Source organism: Pristis pectinata, chromosome 21 (assembly GCF_009764475.1).
Source record: "Pristis pectinata isolate sPriPec2 chromosome 21, sPriPec2.1.pri, whole genome shotgun sequence".
NCBI classification, from domain to species: domain Eukaryota; kingdom Metazoa; phylum Chordata; class Chondrichthyes; order Rhinopristiformes; family Pristidae; genus Pristis; species Pristis pectinata.
Window position 1 is genome coordinate 35,931,848 of NC_067425.1, and position 14,051 is coordinate 35,945,898.

At 46.9% G+C, this 14,051-nt stretch overlaps 1 long non-coding RNA gene across 1 annotated transcript in view; it reads right to left on the reverse strand.

The window, feature by feature from the left end:
- LOC127581155 (uncharacterized) overlaps positions 1 to 13,804 on the reverse strand; it is a 79,775-nt gene extending 65,971 nt beyond the window's left edge. The window contains exons 1-2 of the long non-coding RNA XR_007957922.1: positions 13,306 to 13,804; positions 82 to 201 (exon numbers count right to left, since the gene is read on the reverse strand). This is a non-coding gene — a long non-coding RNA (uncharacterized LOC127581155). The remainder of the gene's footprint in view (positions 1 to 81; positions 202 to 13,305) is intronic.
- Positions 13,805 to 14,051: the final 247 nt, after the last annotated feature.

Below are 14,051 nucleotides of genomic sequence, written 5' to 3' on the forward strand. Positions count from 1 at the left end.
GTAACCATGAAGCTACTAGATTGTCATAGAAAGGCATTGGGTCCACAAATGTACTTCAGGGGAAGAAATCTGCCATCCTACCTGGTCTGGCTTGTACATGACTCCAGGCTCACCAGAGTGGTCGAATTGTCACTGCCTCTTCAGTCGCAGGACAACTAGAGATGGACGATAACTGCCGGAGTTGGCATCAGTGTCCACACCCTGTGAACAAAATGTTTAAAAGTAAAGGCTGACAAGTTCTCTGGGCAGGATGGCTTGTAACTAGCATCTTAAAGGACATGGCTACATAAACGGTACATACACTGGTCTCGTTCTTCCAGAATTGCTTGAATTCTGGAGAGGTCTGAGGACTGGAAAACATAGTGGCACCGTTCAGGAACAATGGAGACAAAAAGCAGGAAATTAAACACCAGGTCACCTAACGCCCACCACTGGGAAAATGTCGGAATGCATTATGAAGAAGGTAATTACAGGACATTTAGAAAATCATGATACCGTCACAGAGTTGGTGTGATTTTTAGGATCTTGTGTGGGGAAACTCACTGGTGTCCTTTGAGAATGTAGTGAGCAGGGTGGATTCGGGGAACCTGTAGATGCAGTGTCTTTTGGATTTCTAGAAGACATTTCATAACATTCACTTGTATGGTTACAGCACTAGTTAAATGTTCGTAGCGTAGGGTAATATTGACATGGATAGAAGACCTGCAAACAGCTGGGATGAAGGTCACTTTCGGATTAACAAGCTGTAACCAGTGGGTGCTCAACAATCAGTGCTGGGGCCTCAACTACCTACAATCCATGCTAATAACTTGGATGAAGGGACTGAATTAGTGGTTGTGCTGATGATACAAAGATGGGTGGGAGGAGGACCAGAAGCCTGCAGAGAAGAAAGGGAAAATAAACTCTGCAGATGCTGGAGATCTCAAAAACAAAATGCTGGAAACACTAAGCAGGTCAGGCAGCAACTGTGGAAGGAGAAACAGAGTCAAAGTTTCAGGTCGAAGACCCTTCATTAGAACTGGAAAAGAGAGAACAACAGTTTTAGGATGCGGAGATGATGTGGGAGTGATGAATATCTGTGGAAGGGTGAGGCCAGGACTGCATTGGGGATAAGTTGTAGAGATCATTCAGTCAATGGAGGCAGTTGGAGAGTGAGATACTAACAAAAGCATCACAAAACACTGTGAAATGCAGAGCTGTAGGACATACCCAGGAGGTTGGGCAGTGCTAACAGGGAGACCAAGCCAACATAACAGATGGCAAACCTACAGTAGAAATGGCCTGTTCTGATGTGGACAGGGAAAAGGGGTTACCTTAAGTTGGAGAATTTGATATTGAGTCCAAAAGGCTGCACCATTGTCTAGACGAAAGACGAGCTGCTGTTCCTTGGCCTATTGTGCCAACAGAAGGGCTCATTATAAACAGCACAATAGGCCACAGATTGGACAGGTGGAAGAGAATTAAAGTGGCAGGCTGCAGAAAGCTCAGATGCCCCCTTGTGAACTGAACACACAGGCTTCGCGAAGTGATCACCCAATCTGTGTTGGGTTTTCTCCAAGGCAGAGGGAGGTCCCATTGTGAACATCAAGTGTGGTTCCTGGGGTTGGAAGAAGTACAAGTGAAGCACCTACACCTAGGAGTGCTTGGGTCCCGGGATGGTGGAGAGGGACGGGGTGAAAGGGCAGCTGTTGCAAGGGGGGGGGGGCAAAATTGGCAGATATAGAAGAATGTGGGGGAAATATGTAGTTATCCACTCAAGTAGGAAGGATAGAAAAGCAGAACATTGTTTGGATGGAGACTACAGGATGTGTCTGTACTGAGCGATCTGGGAATCCTCGTACATGACCCACAAAGTTAGCCTGCGGTGCAGCTAGTAACGAGAGGGGCAAAGTTGGCATTAATTGCTCGGGGCGTACTGGGCAAACTTTGCTCCAACCCCAAGGTGGGGTATTGGAGACTACTCCGAGAAGATCCACTGGGTTGATTCCTGGGATGAAGGTGTTTACTTAGGGGGAAGTTGAGCATTTGGACTTTAAAATGGGTGAGAGGTGATCTTATCAAAGCATGCAAGATTCTGTGTGGGATTGACAGGGTGGATTCCCCCAAGACAATGTTTCTCCTGGTTGGGGGTATCTAGAATTAGGGGCCATTGTTTCAAGGGGTGGTCCAGTTAAGATGGATGTGAAGGAGCAAGGTAAATCTTTGGGATTTTCAACACCAGAGAGCTGTAGTGGATAACTCATTGAATATTTTCAAGATAAGTCAAGGGGAACAGGTTCGGTCATTATTAGACCAGCAAATTTGGAGACAGTGTAAGGGACTCTTACTAAACACACTGTAGGTGATTGCTATTAGACACTGTAACATTTCCTTTATTAGGACACATTGTAAACTAATTTCTATTATTAGACACAATGTAGCTACTTGCTGTTATTGGACACAGTAACAGATATCCGTTTCTCGATTGTTATTGAAGCTGGTTCCTCTTATCAGTAACTGTGTAGGTGATTTCTGTTGCTTAACATACAGTTGCACATTACCGCTATTGGAAACACTGCCTCTGAATTCTGTTATTGGACACAAGCTGATTTCTGTTTGGAACTTGGGAGTGAAGCTGGGCGGGTAGAAGGAATATCAGTGGAAGAGCATTTTTATGACAGTGATCATAATTCAGTTTCATTTAGCATAGTGTCATTTAGTGAAAGGTCAAATATAAAACACGACTAAAATTTCTAAATTGGCTTATGGCCGAGTTTGAGAGTGATTTAGCGAAATTGACTGGAAACAGCTGCTTGGAGGGAGATTAACCTCAGAGCAATGAGAGGCAGTGAAAAAGGAAATTCAAAGGGCTACGGTAAACGTGACAGGACTGTCAAAACTGGAACCCCCCCGGATGTCAAGGTGCATAGAGGATAAGGCAAAACCTACGTCAGACAAAGACCATTTTACAGCAGTGAGCATACAAGAATATGGAATGTGTCATGGTAAAATTTTATGAAAAATTAAAAAAGCAAAGACATTATGACAAAATTGGCAAGTAAAATAATAGAAAAATATAAAATCCAAAGAAGTTTTAATTAATTATTAGACACAAATGTTGCTACTTGCTGTTACTGGACAAGCAGTAACAGATTTCTGCTACTGGATTATTATTGAGGCTGATTTCTCCAATCTGTCCACAGTGTGGGTGATTTCTGTTGCTTTAAACGCAGTCGCACATTGCTGTTATTGGAAGCACTGGCTCTGAATTTTGTTTTTGGACAGGGAGTAAGAGTATAACTCAGGAAAGAGCAGAGCTTCTAGAGGCTTGTGTTTTGGTCTATTAGTGACACATGGGGAAAAGTTTCTTCATTAATACTTTGTAGCCATCTTCACAAATCTACAAGGGAATTGTAGTTAAAGGTGAAATTGAAATACTGTATAGGAGGGAGGCAGTTAGCAAGGAGTATTAAGGGGCTAGCATCTTTGAAATTGGATAAATCGTCTGGCCCAAATTAAATGTATCCAGGTTGTGACAAGAAAGAAGGCAAGAAACCGCAAAGGTGTTACTATAATGTTTCAATCCTCCCTGCCTACAGCAGTGGTGTCAGAGGACTGGAGAGCTACAAACAATGTACCACTGTTAAATAAAGGAGGAAGGGCTAAGTGGAATAATCACAGGCCAACTAGTTAACCAGTTGTGGAAAGTTATTGGAATCATCTCTGAGGAATAATATGGGCCTTCATTTGGAAAGACACAGGTTAATTCAGAGACAGTCAGCGTGGATTTATTTGGGGAAGGTTGTCTGACTAAAGCTGTGTTTTCTGAGGGTCAATGAAGGCGTGTTTGATTCTATCTATGTGGATTTTAGCAAAGCTGCTCACAAGGTCTCTCAAGCTAGGCCATAGGATTTGACAAATTAGATCCAAAACTGGCTCAGTGGTGGGAAAGGAAGGCTAATGGAGCAAGAGTACTTTTGTGAGAGGTGTGCTGTTATCTGTGGGGTTCCATGGGACCCAATACTTTGGTTTTTTGCAATGTTTGTTAATGATTTAAATGTAGGGAGCCTGAAAAAGAAGGGAGATTATGCTAGAAATATATACAATACTATTTAGACCAAAAGTTGAGTGGTACACATAGTTCCAGTCCCCAGATCGCAACAAGGTGTGATTGCACTGAGAGGGGACACAGATCTGCAAGGATGTTGCTGGGACTAGAAGATTATAGCTATGTGGAAAGATTCAAACTGGGGTTGTTTTCCTTGGAACACAGGAGGCTGAGAGAAGATTAAACTGAAATGTTTTAAATCTTGAGGGGCTTGGATAGAGTAAATAGTTCAGCCCCATTTCCTTTAGCAGAGTAATTTGTAGAAGGATTAGAGGGGAAATGAACAAAATGATCCATAGGGTGGGAGAGGTCTAGGATTCGCTGCCTGGATGTGTTAGAGGCAGAAGCCCCATCACCTTTGGGAAGTCCGTGCATGTGTACTTGAAAGCTGCAGGTTAAGGACCAAGTGTTGGAAGATTGGTTGAGGCTGATAGCATTTTATTGACCAACACAGATTAATGGGATGAATGGCTCCATTCCAAAGCAAAATGGTCGATGGTTCCTGTTACTTTGACACACAGTAACTGAATGCCATCATTTGACACAGTAATTATTCAGAAAATGTCGCTGATATTTGCTTTGAGATGATCCTAGCTGATTTCTGTAAGAAATAAATGTTTTTCTGGTCACCTTGTTGCTCATTGGCCTCCTGTATTTGTGGAGCTATCACTGACGTATATTCACTGCTTTCTTTATCATATCAGACTCTCAATAGTTAATTTGTTACTGGACACACTGCAGCTGATTTCCCTCGTTAAGCACACTGTAGCTGATTCACGTTATGGACACCATAAGGGATGCCTCACATAAGATGCACAGTAGTTGTTATCTGATACATTGTAACTGATTTATGTAATTAGACACATTACCACCTTTTTTTGTTACTAGAAACAGATGATTTTTTGTATTTTACACATAAATTGACTTCTCCCATTAAAAACAAAACCAACTGATTTTATTCATGAATACTCCATAGCTGATTGGACACTACCTGGTTTTTGTTAATGGACACAGTAAATGTTTTCTTATTACACAGTAATTGGCCAGTTATTGAAATGCAGCAAAGCTGACTTCTATTATTGTACATGCTGTGGCAGACTCCTGTCAGTGGACATTAGACCTTATTTTGGTTCTGGGATACCAGAGCTAATCTCTGTTTCAGTCAGCACAGAAGCAGGCCCCTTGAACTGCTTTGACCTTGCTGACCATCAAGTGCCCACTTATACTAATCCCATATACTAGCACTTGGTCCATAGCCTCCTACATCCTGGCAATGGAAGTGCTCATCCAGGAATTTTTCAATGTTGAGAGTTCCTGTCCCCATCACCCCTCAGGCAGTGTGCTCCAGATCCCAACCACCCCCTGGGTGGGGAAACAAAATCCCTCCAATCTATTTAACCCTTACTCCTCACCTGCTTTTAGACATGTCCACTATGGGGAAAAGTTTCTCACCATCCACCCTGTCTATGCCCCTCATATTTTTGTACACCTCTATCAGGCTGCTTCTTAGCTCCCTTCGCTCCAAGGAAAACAAAGCCAGCCCATCCAGTCTCTCCTCATAACGGACGCACTCCGTCCCAGGCAACATCCCCGTGAATTTCCTCCACAGTGCAGGCATGTCCTTCGACAGTACTGCACCAAATCTGCACACGATACTCCACCTGCAGCCTCCCCAGTGTTTTATAAAGTGGTACCGTGACCCCCTTGCTCTTGTATTCTTTGCCCCAATTAATGAAGGCCACCGTCCTGTAAACCCCCTCCACCAGTAGTGCCACATTTAGGGGCCTATGGACCAGTACCCAAGGTCCCTCTGTTCCTCGCTACTCCCTGGGACCCTACTATTCATAGTGTATGTCCTACCATTATCAGGACCTCCCAAAATGCATCAACTTGCTCTTATCAGGATTAAATTATATCTGCCATTGCTTTGCCTAATTACCAGCTAAACAATATTGTTCTTTAACCTAAAACCATCCTCCTCACCCTCAATAGCACCAGCGATTTTGGTGTCATCTGCAAACTTACTAATCCTACCTCCTATATTTATATCCAGACTGTTAATGTGTGTGACAAGCAGCAAGGTCCCAACACAATCCCTATAGTACATCACTGGTCATAGGTTTCCAATCACAAAAGCAGCCCTCTGCCATCACAATCTACCTCCTGTTACCAAGTAAAACTCTGGGTCCAATTTACCCATGGCTTCTAATCCTTTGGAGCATGCAGGACCTTGTCAAAGTCCTTCCTGAAGTCGACGTAAACCACATCTGCCTCGCTGCCCTCATCAATATACTTTGTTGCTCTAAAAAAAACCTCAGTCAAATTAGTCAGACAGGATCTCCCACAACAAAGCCCTGCTGACTATCCCTGGTCAACTCCTGCCTTTCCAAATGTAGACTGATTTCTGTCAGGGCCCCAGTAATTTCCTCCCCTGCCTCATCAGGCCTTGGGGATTTATCCACCTTTGTGCCTGCAAAGACACCTAATATCTCCTATTTTTAATGTTAACATGCTATAGAAATTACCCACCCCACCCCCCCAACGTCCTACCCCTCCCAGAAATCTGCAACTACAATGTTTCTCTCCTCAGTGAGTACAGATGAGAAGTGTTCAGTTAAGACCTTATCAATGTCCTCTGACTCCACACATGGACGGCCCCCTTGGACCCTAATGGGCCCTACTCTTTCCCTCAATACCCTCTTGCTCTTAACATACTTACAAAATGGCTTGGGATTTTCATTCATCTTCTATGCCAGATATTTTGTGGCCCTTCCTGTGTTTTTGAAGTACACCCTTGCACGTTCTATCCTCTTGAAGTGCCTCACCTGTTCTCAGTACTCTTTACCTGCCGCATGCTCCTTCTGTTTCCTTTATCAAATCCTCAATACCCCTTGACATCCAGGTTCCCTAAATTTTTCCTTCCTTAACTCTTACCCTTCTAGGATCACACCAGCCCTGAACTCTCATTACCTCACCTTTAAAAAGACTCCCATCTGTCAGACGGAGACTTACCACGAGGAGTTGCTCCAGGTCTACCTTTGCCAAGTCCCATTTAATGGTATTTAAATCAGCCTTGCTTGAATTCAGGACCTTTATTTCCAGACTATCCTTATTCCTTTCCAGAACCACCTTGAAATTTAGAATTATGATCACTATTCCCAAAATGCTCCCTTATAGACACTTCAATGACTTGCCCACTTTTATTCCCTAAGGTTAGGTTCAGCACTGCCCCTTTTTTTTAATATACAGAAGTTTTTTCTCTAAAAGCACTACAAAATGACATCCAGTGTCAAAACTACAACAACTAATACAAGAAAGAAGAAAAAACCACGCACACAGATTCTAACTACATAATTACAGCAAATAACTAACGACCACAAAATGCACACGTACTACTCCAGACAAGAATCTCATTCACACCATCCACGGCACATGCGATCCCCTGATGGGCCCACTGATCACTGAGGTCGCCCAAGGTGCCCCCGGATACCACGTGTTCCCTCCCCACCGGGACTGCCCTTCTCCAGTCCGACTATCTACATACCGGCTCAGAAAGCTCTTCTGGGCGCACTTCAAAAATTCTGTCCCCTCTAGGGGAAGATAGTATCGGGGAAGTTGAAATCCTCTACTACTATACCCCTATTGTTCTTGCGCCTCTCTGTGAGCTGTCTACATATCTGTTCCTCTATCTCCCAAATTGGTCAGAGGCCTGTAGTATAATCCTATCAAAGGGAGTTTACTTTTTTAATTCTGAGCTCTACCCATATGACCTCACTGAAGAGTTTCCAGGACGCCCCTCCCTCATTACTGCAGTGATGGTCTCCTCGATCTACACTGCAATGCCTCCTCCTCTTACTTCCTCCGCTCTCACCCCAGAAGCTTCTACAGTGTACCCTGGATCGTTGAATTGACAGACCTGCCCCCAACCACGTCTCTGTGATTGCAACAAAGGCGGCACGGTAGTGTAGCGGTTAGCACGATGTTATTACAGCTCCAGCGATTGGGGTTCGATTCCCGTCGCTGTCTGTAAGGAGTTTGTACGTTCTCCCGTGTCTGTGTGGGTTTCCTCCGGGTGCTCCGGTTTCCTCCCACATTCCAAAGACGTACGGGTAGGTTAATATGGGCTTAAAATGGGCGGCGCGGACTCATTGGCCGGAAGGGCCTGTTACCATGCTGTAAATAAAACTTTAAAAAATTTTTTAAAAATTCCCCTGTGCCAATTAACACTTAAGTTCTGCCTGACCTGTCAGGCTCCTTGCGTTTATGCCTTCCAATCCTCCCACACACTTCTGCCTGCCCTGCCTACTGGGCTGACTGAGATGTTCTCGACATTTAACAGTACCTCCACTCCTGCTGTACACCTACTCTGTGCCCCATTCCCTTGCCAAATTAGTATAACCCTCTCAACACACTGCAGCAGAATTCTGTAATTGGGCATATTGAATCCAACATCTCTCACTGGACTGACTGTGGCTGATTTCTGTTGTTGGACAGACTGTAGATGGGTATTGGAATTGGTTTATTATTGTCACTTGTACCAATGTACAGTGAAAAACTTGTCTTGCATACTGATCGTACAGATCAATTCATTACACAGTGCATTGAGGTAGTACAGGGTAAAAACAATAAACAGAATACAGAGTAAAATATCACAGCTACAGGGAAGTGCATTGCAGGTAGACAATAAGGTGCAAGGTCACAACAAGGTAGATCATGAAGTCAAGAGTCTGTCTCATCATATAAGGGAACCGTTCACTAGTCTTATCACAGTGGGGTAGAAGCTGTCCTTGAGTCTGGTGGGACGTGCCCTCAGGCTCCTGTATCTTCTACCTGATGGGAGGGGGGAGAAGAGACGATGACCTGGGGGGGTGATCTATGATTCTGGGCAGTCTACAAACCCAACGGCATGAACGTTGAATTCTCCAGTTTCAGGTAACCTGCTCCCCCTCTGTCCCTTTTCTCTCCTCCTGATCTCCCCAGTTCCTCCTACACCCACCCCCCCCCCATCACCCTGTCTCTTTCCCCTCCTCCACCCACTCTGTCACCCACACACCCCTCCCACTGTCCCCTCCCCCCACCGCTCCCACCTCCCCACTCACCTCCCTTATTTGGTTCCAGGCTCCACCTTCCCCTCCTACCAGATCCCACCCTCTGCAGCCCTCTGTTGCCCCCACCTCTCACCTCCCGGCCTCTGCCGCTGGTTCCGCTCACCCCTCCTCGCCTGGATCCACCCATCACCTGCCAGCTCTTGCCAAGCCCTCCCTTCATCTCCTTGTACTCTGTCTCCCCGCTATCCTTCAGTCCAGATGAAGGGTCTCGACCCGAAACGTCAACTGTCCATTTCCTTCCACAGATGCTGCCTGACCCGTTGATTGTGAAATGTGTGTGTTGTGGTATGCCTTCTACACTAATACACCTTCTTTACCACCATATCTACTTGTGTAGCCATTTTCAGCGAGCTATGGACTTGGACCCCCAGATCCCTCTGTACATCAACACTGTTAAGGGTCCTGCCCTTAACTGTGTACTTTCCCCTTATATTTGATCTCCCAAAGTGCAACATCTCACACTTGCCCAGATTAAACTCCATCTGCCACTTCTCCGCCCATATCTGTAACAGAGATATATCCTTTGATAACTATCTTCACTGTCCACAACACCACCAATCTTTGTGCCATCTGCAAACTTACCAACCCACCCCTCCACATTTTCATCCAAGCCATTTATATACATCACAAACAACAGAGGCCCCAGCACCGATCCCTGTGGAACACCACTGGTCACAGACTTCCAGCCGGAATAACACCCTTCCACTACTACCCTCTGTCTTCTATGGGCAAGCCAGTTCTGAATCTAAACTACCAAGTCTCCATGGATCCCATGCATTTTAATCTTCTGGTTCAGCCTATCATGAGGCACCTTGTCAAATGCCTTACTAAAATCCACATAGACAACATCCACAGCTCTACCCTCATCAACCACCTTTGTCAGCTCCTCAAAAAACTTAATCAGTTTAGTAAAACAAGACCTGCCCTGCACAAAGCCATGCTGACTGTCCCTAATCAGGCCATGGCTTTCCAAATGCTCATAAACCTTATCTCTAAGAATCTTCTCCAGCAGTTTCCCTACCACTGATGTAAGACTCACTGGGCTATAATTTCCTGGATTATCCCTACTTCCATTGAACAAAACAACGTTGGCTACTCTCCAGTCCTCCGGGACCTCGCTTGTTGCTAGTGAGGATACAAAGATCTTCGTCAAAGCCCCAGAAATCTCCTCTCCTGCCTCTCTCAATAACCTGGGATAGATCCCATCAGGCCCCAAGAACACCCACCTTGATGCTCTTCAAGAGACCCAGCCCCACCCTCAACATGCCCCAGCACATTACCATGCCCCACGCTGCTCTCACTGTCCTCCACGTCCTTCCCCCTGGTGAATACCGACGCAAAGTCCTCATTTATACCTCGCCCACTTCCTCTGACTCCAAGCATAAATTCCTTCCTTTCTCCCTGAGTGGTGCTACCCTCTCCCTGGTTATCCTCTTGTTTTTAATGCAAGGATAAAATGCCTTGGGATTCTCCTTGATTCTGCTCACCAAGGACATTTCATGGTCCCCTTTGGCCTTCCTAATCCCCTGCTTGTGCTGGTTTTATATTCCTCAGAGGTCCTGTTTGATTGTAGCTTCCTAAACCTCGCATGTTCTTCCTTTTTCTTTTTGACTAAATTCACCACCTCTCTCGTTATCGAAAGTTCCCTCACCCTGCCATCCTTGTCCTTCCTCCTTACTGGAACATGATGGTCCTGAGCTCTGATCAGCTGGTCTGTAAACAACTCCCACATGTCAGACGTGGACTGCTCCCAATTCCTCCCCCCAGCTCCTGTCTAATAATGTCCTTATCTGCCCTGCCCCAATTTGTACTTTCCCACAAGCTCCACACTTATCCTTATTCATAACTATCTTGAAACTTAAGGGGTTGTGATCACTGTTCCCAAAATGTTCTCCTGCTGAAAGGCCTGTCACCTGGCCAGGCTCATTTCCCAAAACAAGGTCCAGTACGGTCCCTCCTCTCATTGGACTGTTTCAAGAAACCCTCTTGGATGCTCCTAACAAATTCTGCTCCATCTAAGCTTCTTGCACTAAGTTAATAGTGGGAAAGTTAAAAGTCCTGCACTGGACAACCCTGTTGCTCTTACATCTTTCCATAATCTGTTATCGGGAAGAGCTCAAAAACAAGAAGGATGCAATCCCCAGATGGGATTATACTGTAGATCCCCCCATTGGGACGCCTACAGTGTAATCCCATCAAGAGTGATTACACTTTTCTTATTCCTGAGCTCCAGTGGATGAGCCCTCCAGTGTGTCCTCTCTGAGTGCAGCTGTGACATTCTCCCTGATCAGTGGTGCAACCCCTCCACCTCTTTTACCCCCCCCCCATCTCGTTTAAAAGAAACATTGAAACCCAGGAATGTTGAGCTGCCAGTCCTGTCCCTCTTGCAACCAAATCTCCATAATGTCCACAACATCATAACTCCATGTACTGATCCAGGCTCTAAGTTCATCAGCTAAACCCAACCTACTCCTTGCATTGAAATAATCAGCCCCACCATGTTCATTCACCTGACCCTGCCTGTCCTTTCTTTCAGATTTACCCACCATAACATCTACCTTCCCCTCAACCCCTCCACTGGCTGACCTGGTGCCCTGGTTCCCACCCATCTTGGATGCACTGAAGCTATTTTTTGTTACTGGAGTCACTGCATCTGATTTCTGTTATTGGACAGACTGTAGCAGCATTCTGTCATGGATCACACTGTAACTGATTTCAGCTATTGGACAGCAGTAGCAAAATTCCGTTATTGGACACACTGTATCTGTTTTCTGTTATTGGACTGACTGTATCCAATTCCTGATATTGGGCTGACTGTAGCGGCTATTTGACTGTAACTGATTTCTGTTACTGGACTGACTGCAGCTGATCCCTGTTATTAGAAACACTGTATCTGGCCCCAGTGCACTGCACACACTGTATCGGGCCCCAGTGCGCTGCACACACACTGTATCCGGCCCCAGTGCACCACACACACACTGTATCAGGTCCCAGTGCACTGCACACACACTGTATCCGGCCCCAGTGCACCACACACACACTGTATCAGGTCCCAGTGCACTGCACACACACTGTATCTGGCCCCAGTGCACCGTGCACACACTGTATCTGGCCCCAGTGTAATGCACACACACTGCATCTGGGCCCAGTGCACCACACACACACACACACACTGTATCTGGCCCTAGTGTAATGCACACACACTGTATATGGCCCCAGTGCACCACACACATTGTATATGGCCCCAGCGCACCACACACACTGTATATGGCCTCAGGGTAATACGCACGCGCGCACACGCACACACACACACACACACACTGCATCTGGCCCCAGTGCATCTCACACACACTGTATCTGGGCCCAGTGCACCACACACACACACACACTGTATCTGGCCCTAGTGTAATGCACACACACTGTATCTGGCCCCAGTGTAATACCACACACACTGTATCTGGACCCAGTGCACCGCACACACTGCATCTGGCCCCAGTGTAATGCACACACACTGTATGTGGCCCCAGTGCGCCACGCGTACACACTGTATCTGGCCCCAGTGCGCCACACACACTGTATATGGCCCCAGCGCGCCACACACACTGTATCTGGCCCCAGCGCGCCACACACACTGTATCTGGCCCCAGCGCACCACACACTGTATCTGGCCCCAGTGTAATGCACACGCACACACACTGTATCTGGCCCCAGCGCACCACACACTGTATCTGGCCCCAGTGCACTGCATACACTGGATCTGCCCCAGTGCACCGCACACACACTGTATCTGACCCCAGTGCACTGCACACACTGGATCTGCCCCAGTGCGCCGCACACACACTGTACCTGGCCCCAGTGCACTGCACACACTGGATCTGGCCCCAGGACACTGCACACACTGGATCTGCCCCAGTGTAATGCACACACACTGTATGTGGCCCCAGTGCACTGCACACACTGGATCTGGCCCCAGGGCACTGCACACACTGGATCTGCCCCAGTGCGCCGCACACACACTGATCCCCACCACTGTACCGCCACAGTTGCTGGTTCCTGTCACCAGACATTGTCGCCACTGTCAGCTCCCACCGTCGCTGCACCAACCCTTACCTGAGCCGCCCGCGTCCCGCCGCCGCTCGCTGCCTCCTGCCGCCGTGCCGCGCCGGTTCCCCGCTCACCCGCCGCTGCAGTGCCCGGGTCCCGCCGCTCCGGCTCGGCGGGGATCGGCTCTCCGACCGCGGCGGGCGGACCCAGTCTCGGCAGGGAGCCGCCGGGTCCTAGTGCGCGGCCGCCTCTCCACAGTCAAAGGAGGGTTAAATTCTGTCACCGAGTCTCGCCTGTAAAATCGGTCAAATGTGCGGGCAAGGAGCGGAAAGGTTGTTGAGAGGCAAGTTTGCAGGGAAAATGCAGAGATGCGCTCAAGGCAACGTGTGGGATAATGGGGGACTTCACCTATTCAAATCCGGGGCGGTGGCACATCAGGCAGGAGAAGGAGCTCGGGACGTGTGTGCAGGAGAACCTTGCGGATCAAAGAGGATGCGGGATTGCCGGGCTCGGCTCTGGGGAATTAGCCAGTGGGGGAACATGTGGGAAACAGTAATCATAACAGCTTGAGGATTAGAACTGCTATATAAAAACAAACATAGAGCATTTCAGGGGGATCAGCAGAGGAAGGGTTACTTCCCCTGGCATGAGAATAGACTTGGCCCAGGCTGAGCTCTCATTGAAGACTGGAAAGTCTTTAAAGCAGATATGTTTCAACTAAATATTTTTTAAAAAGGCAACTACATTAATAAAAATAAATTTGAAGCAATATTGGTTTATTATTGTCACTTGCACCGAGGTACAGTTGAAAA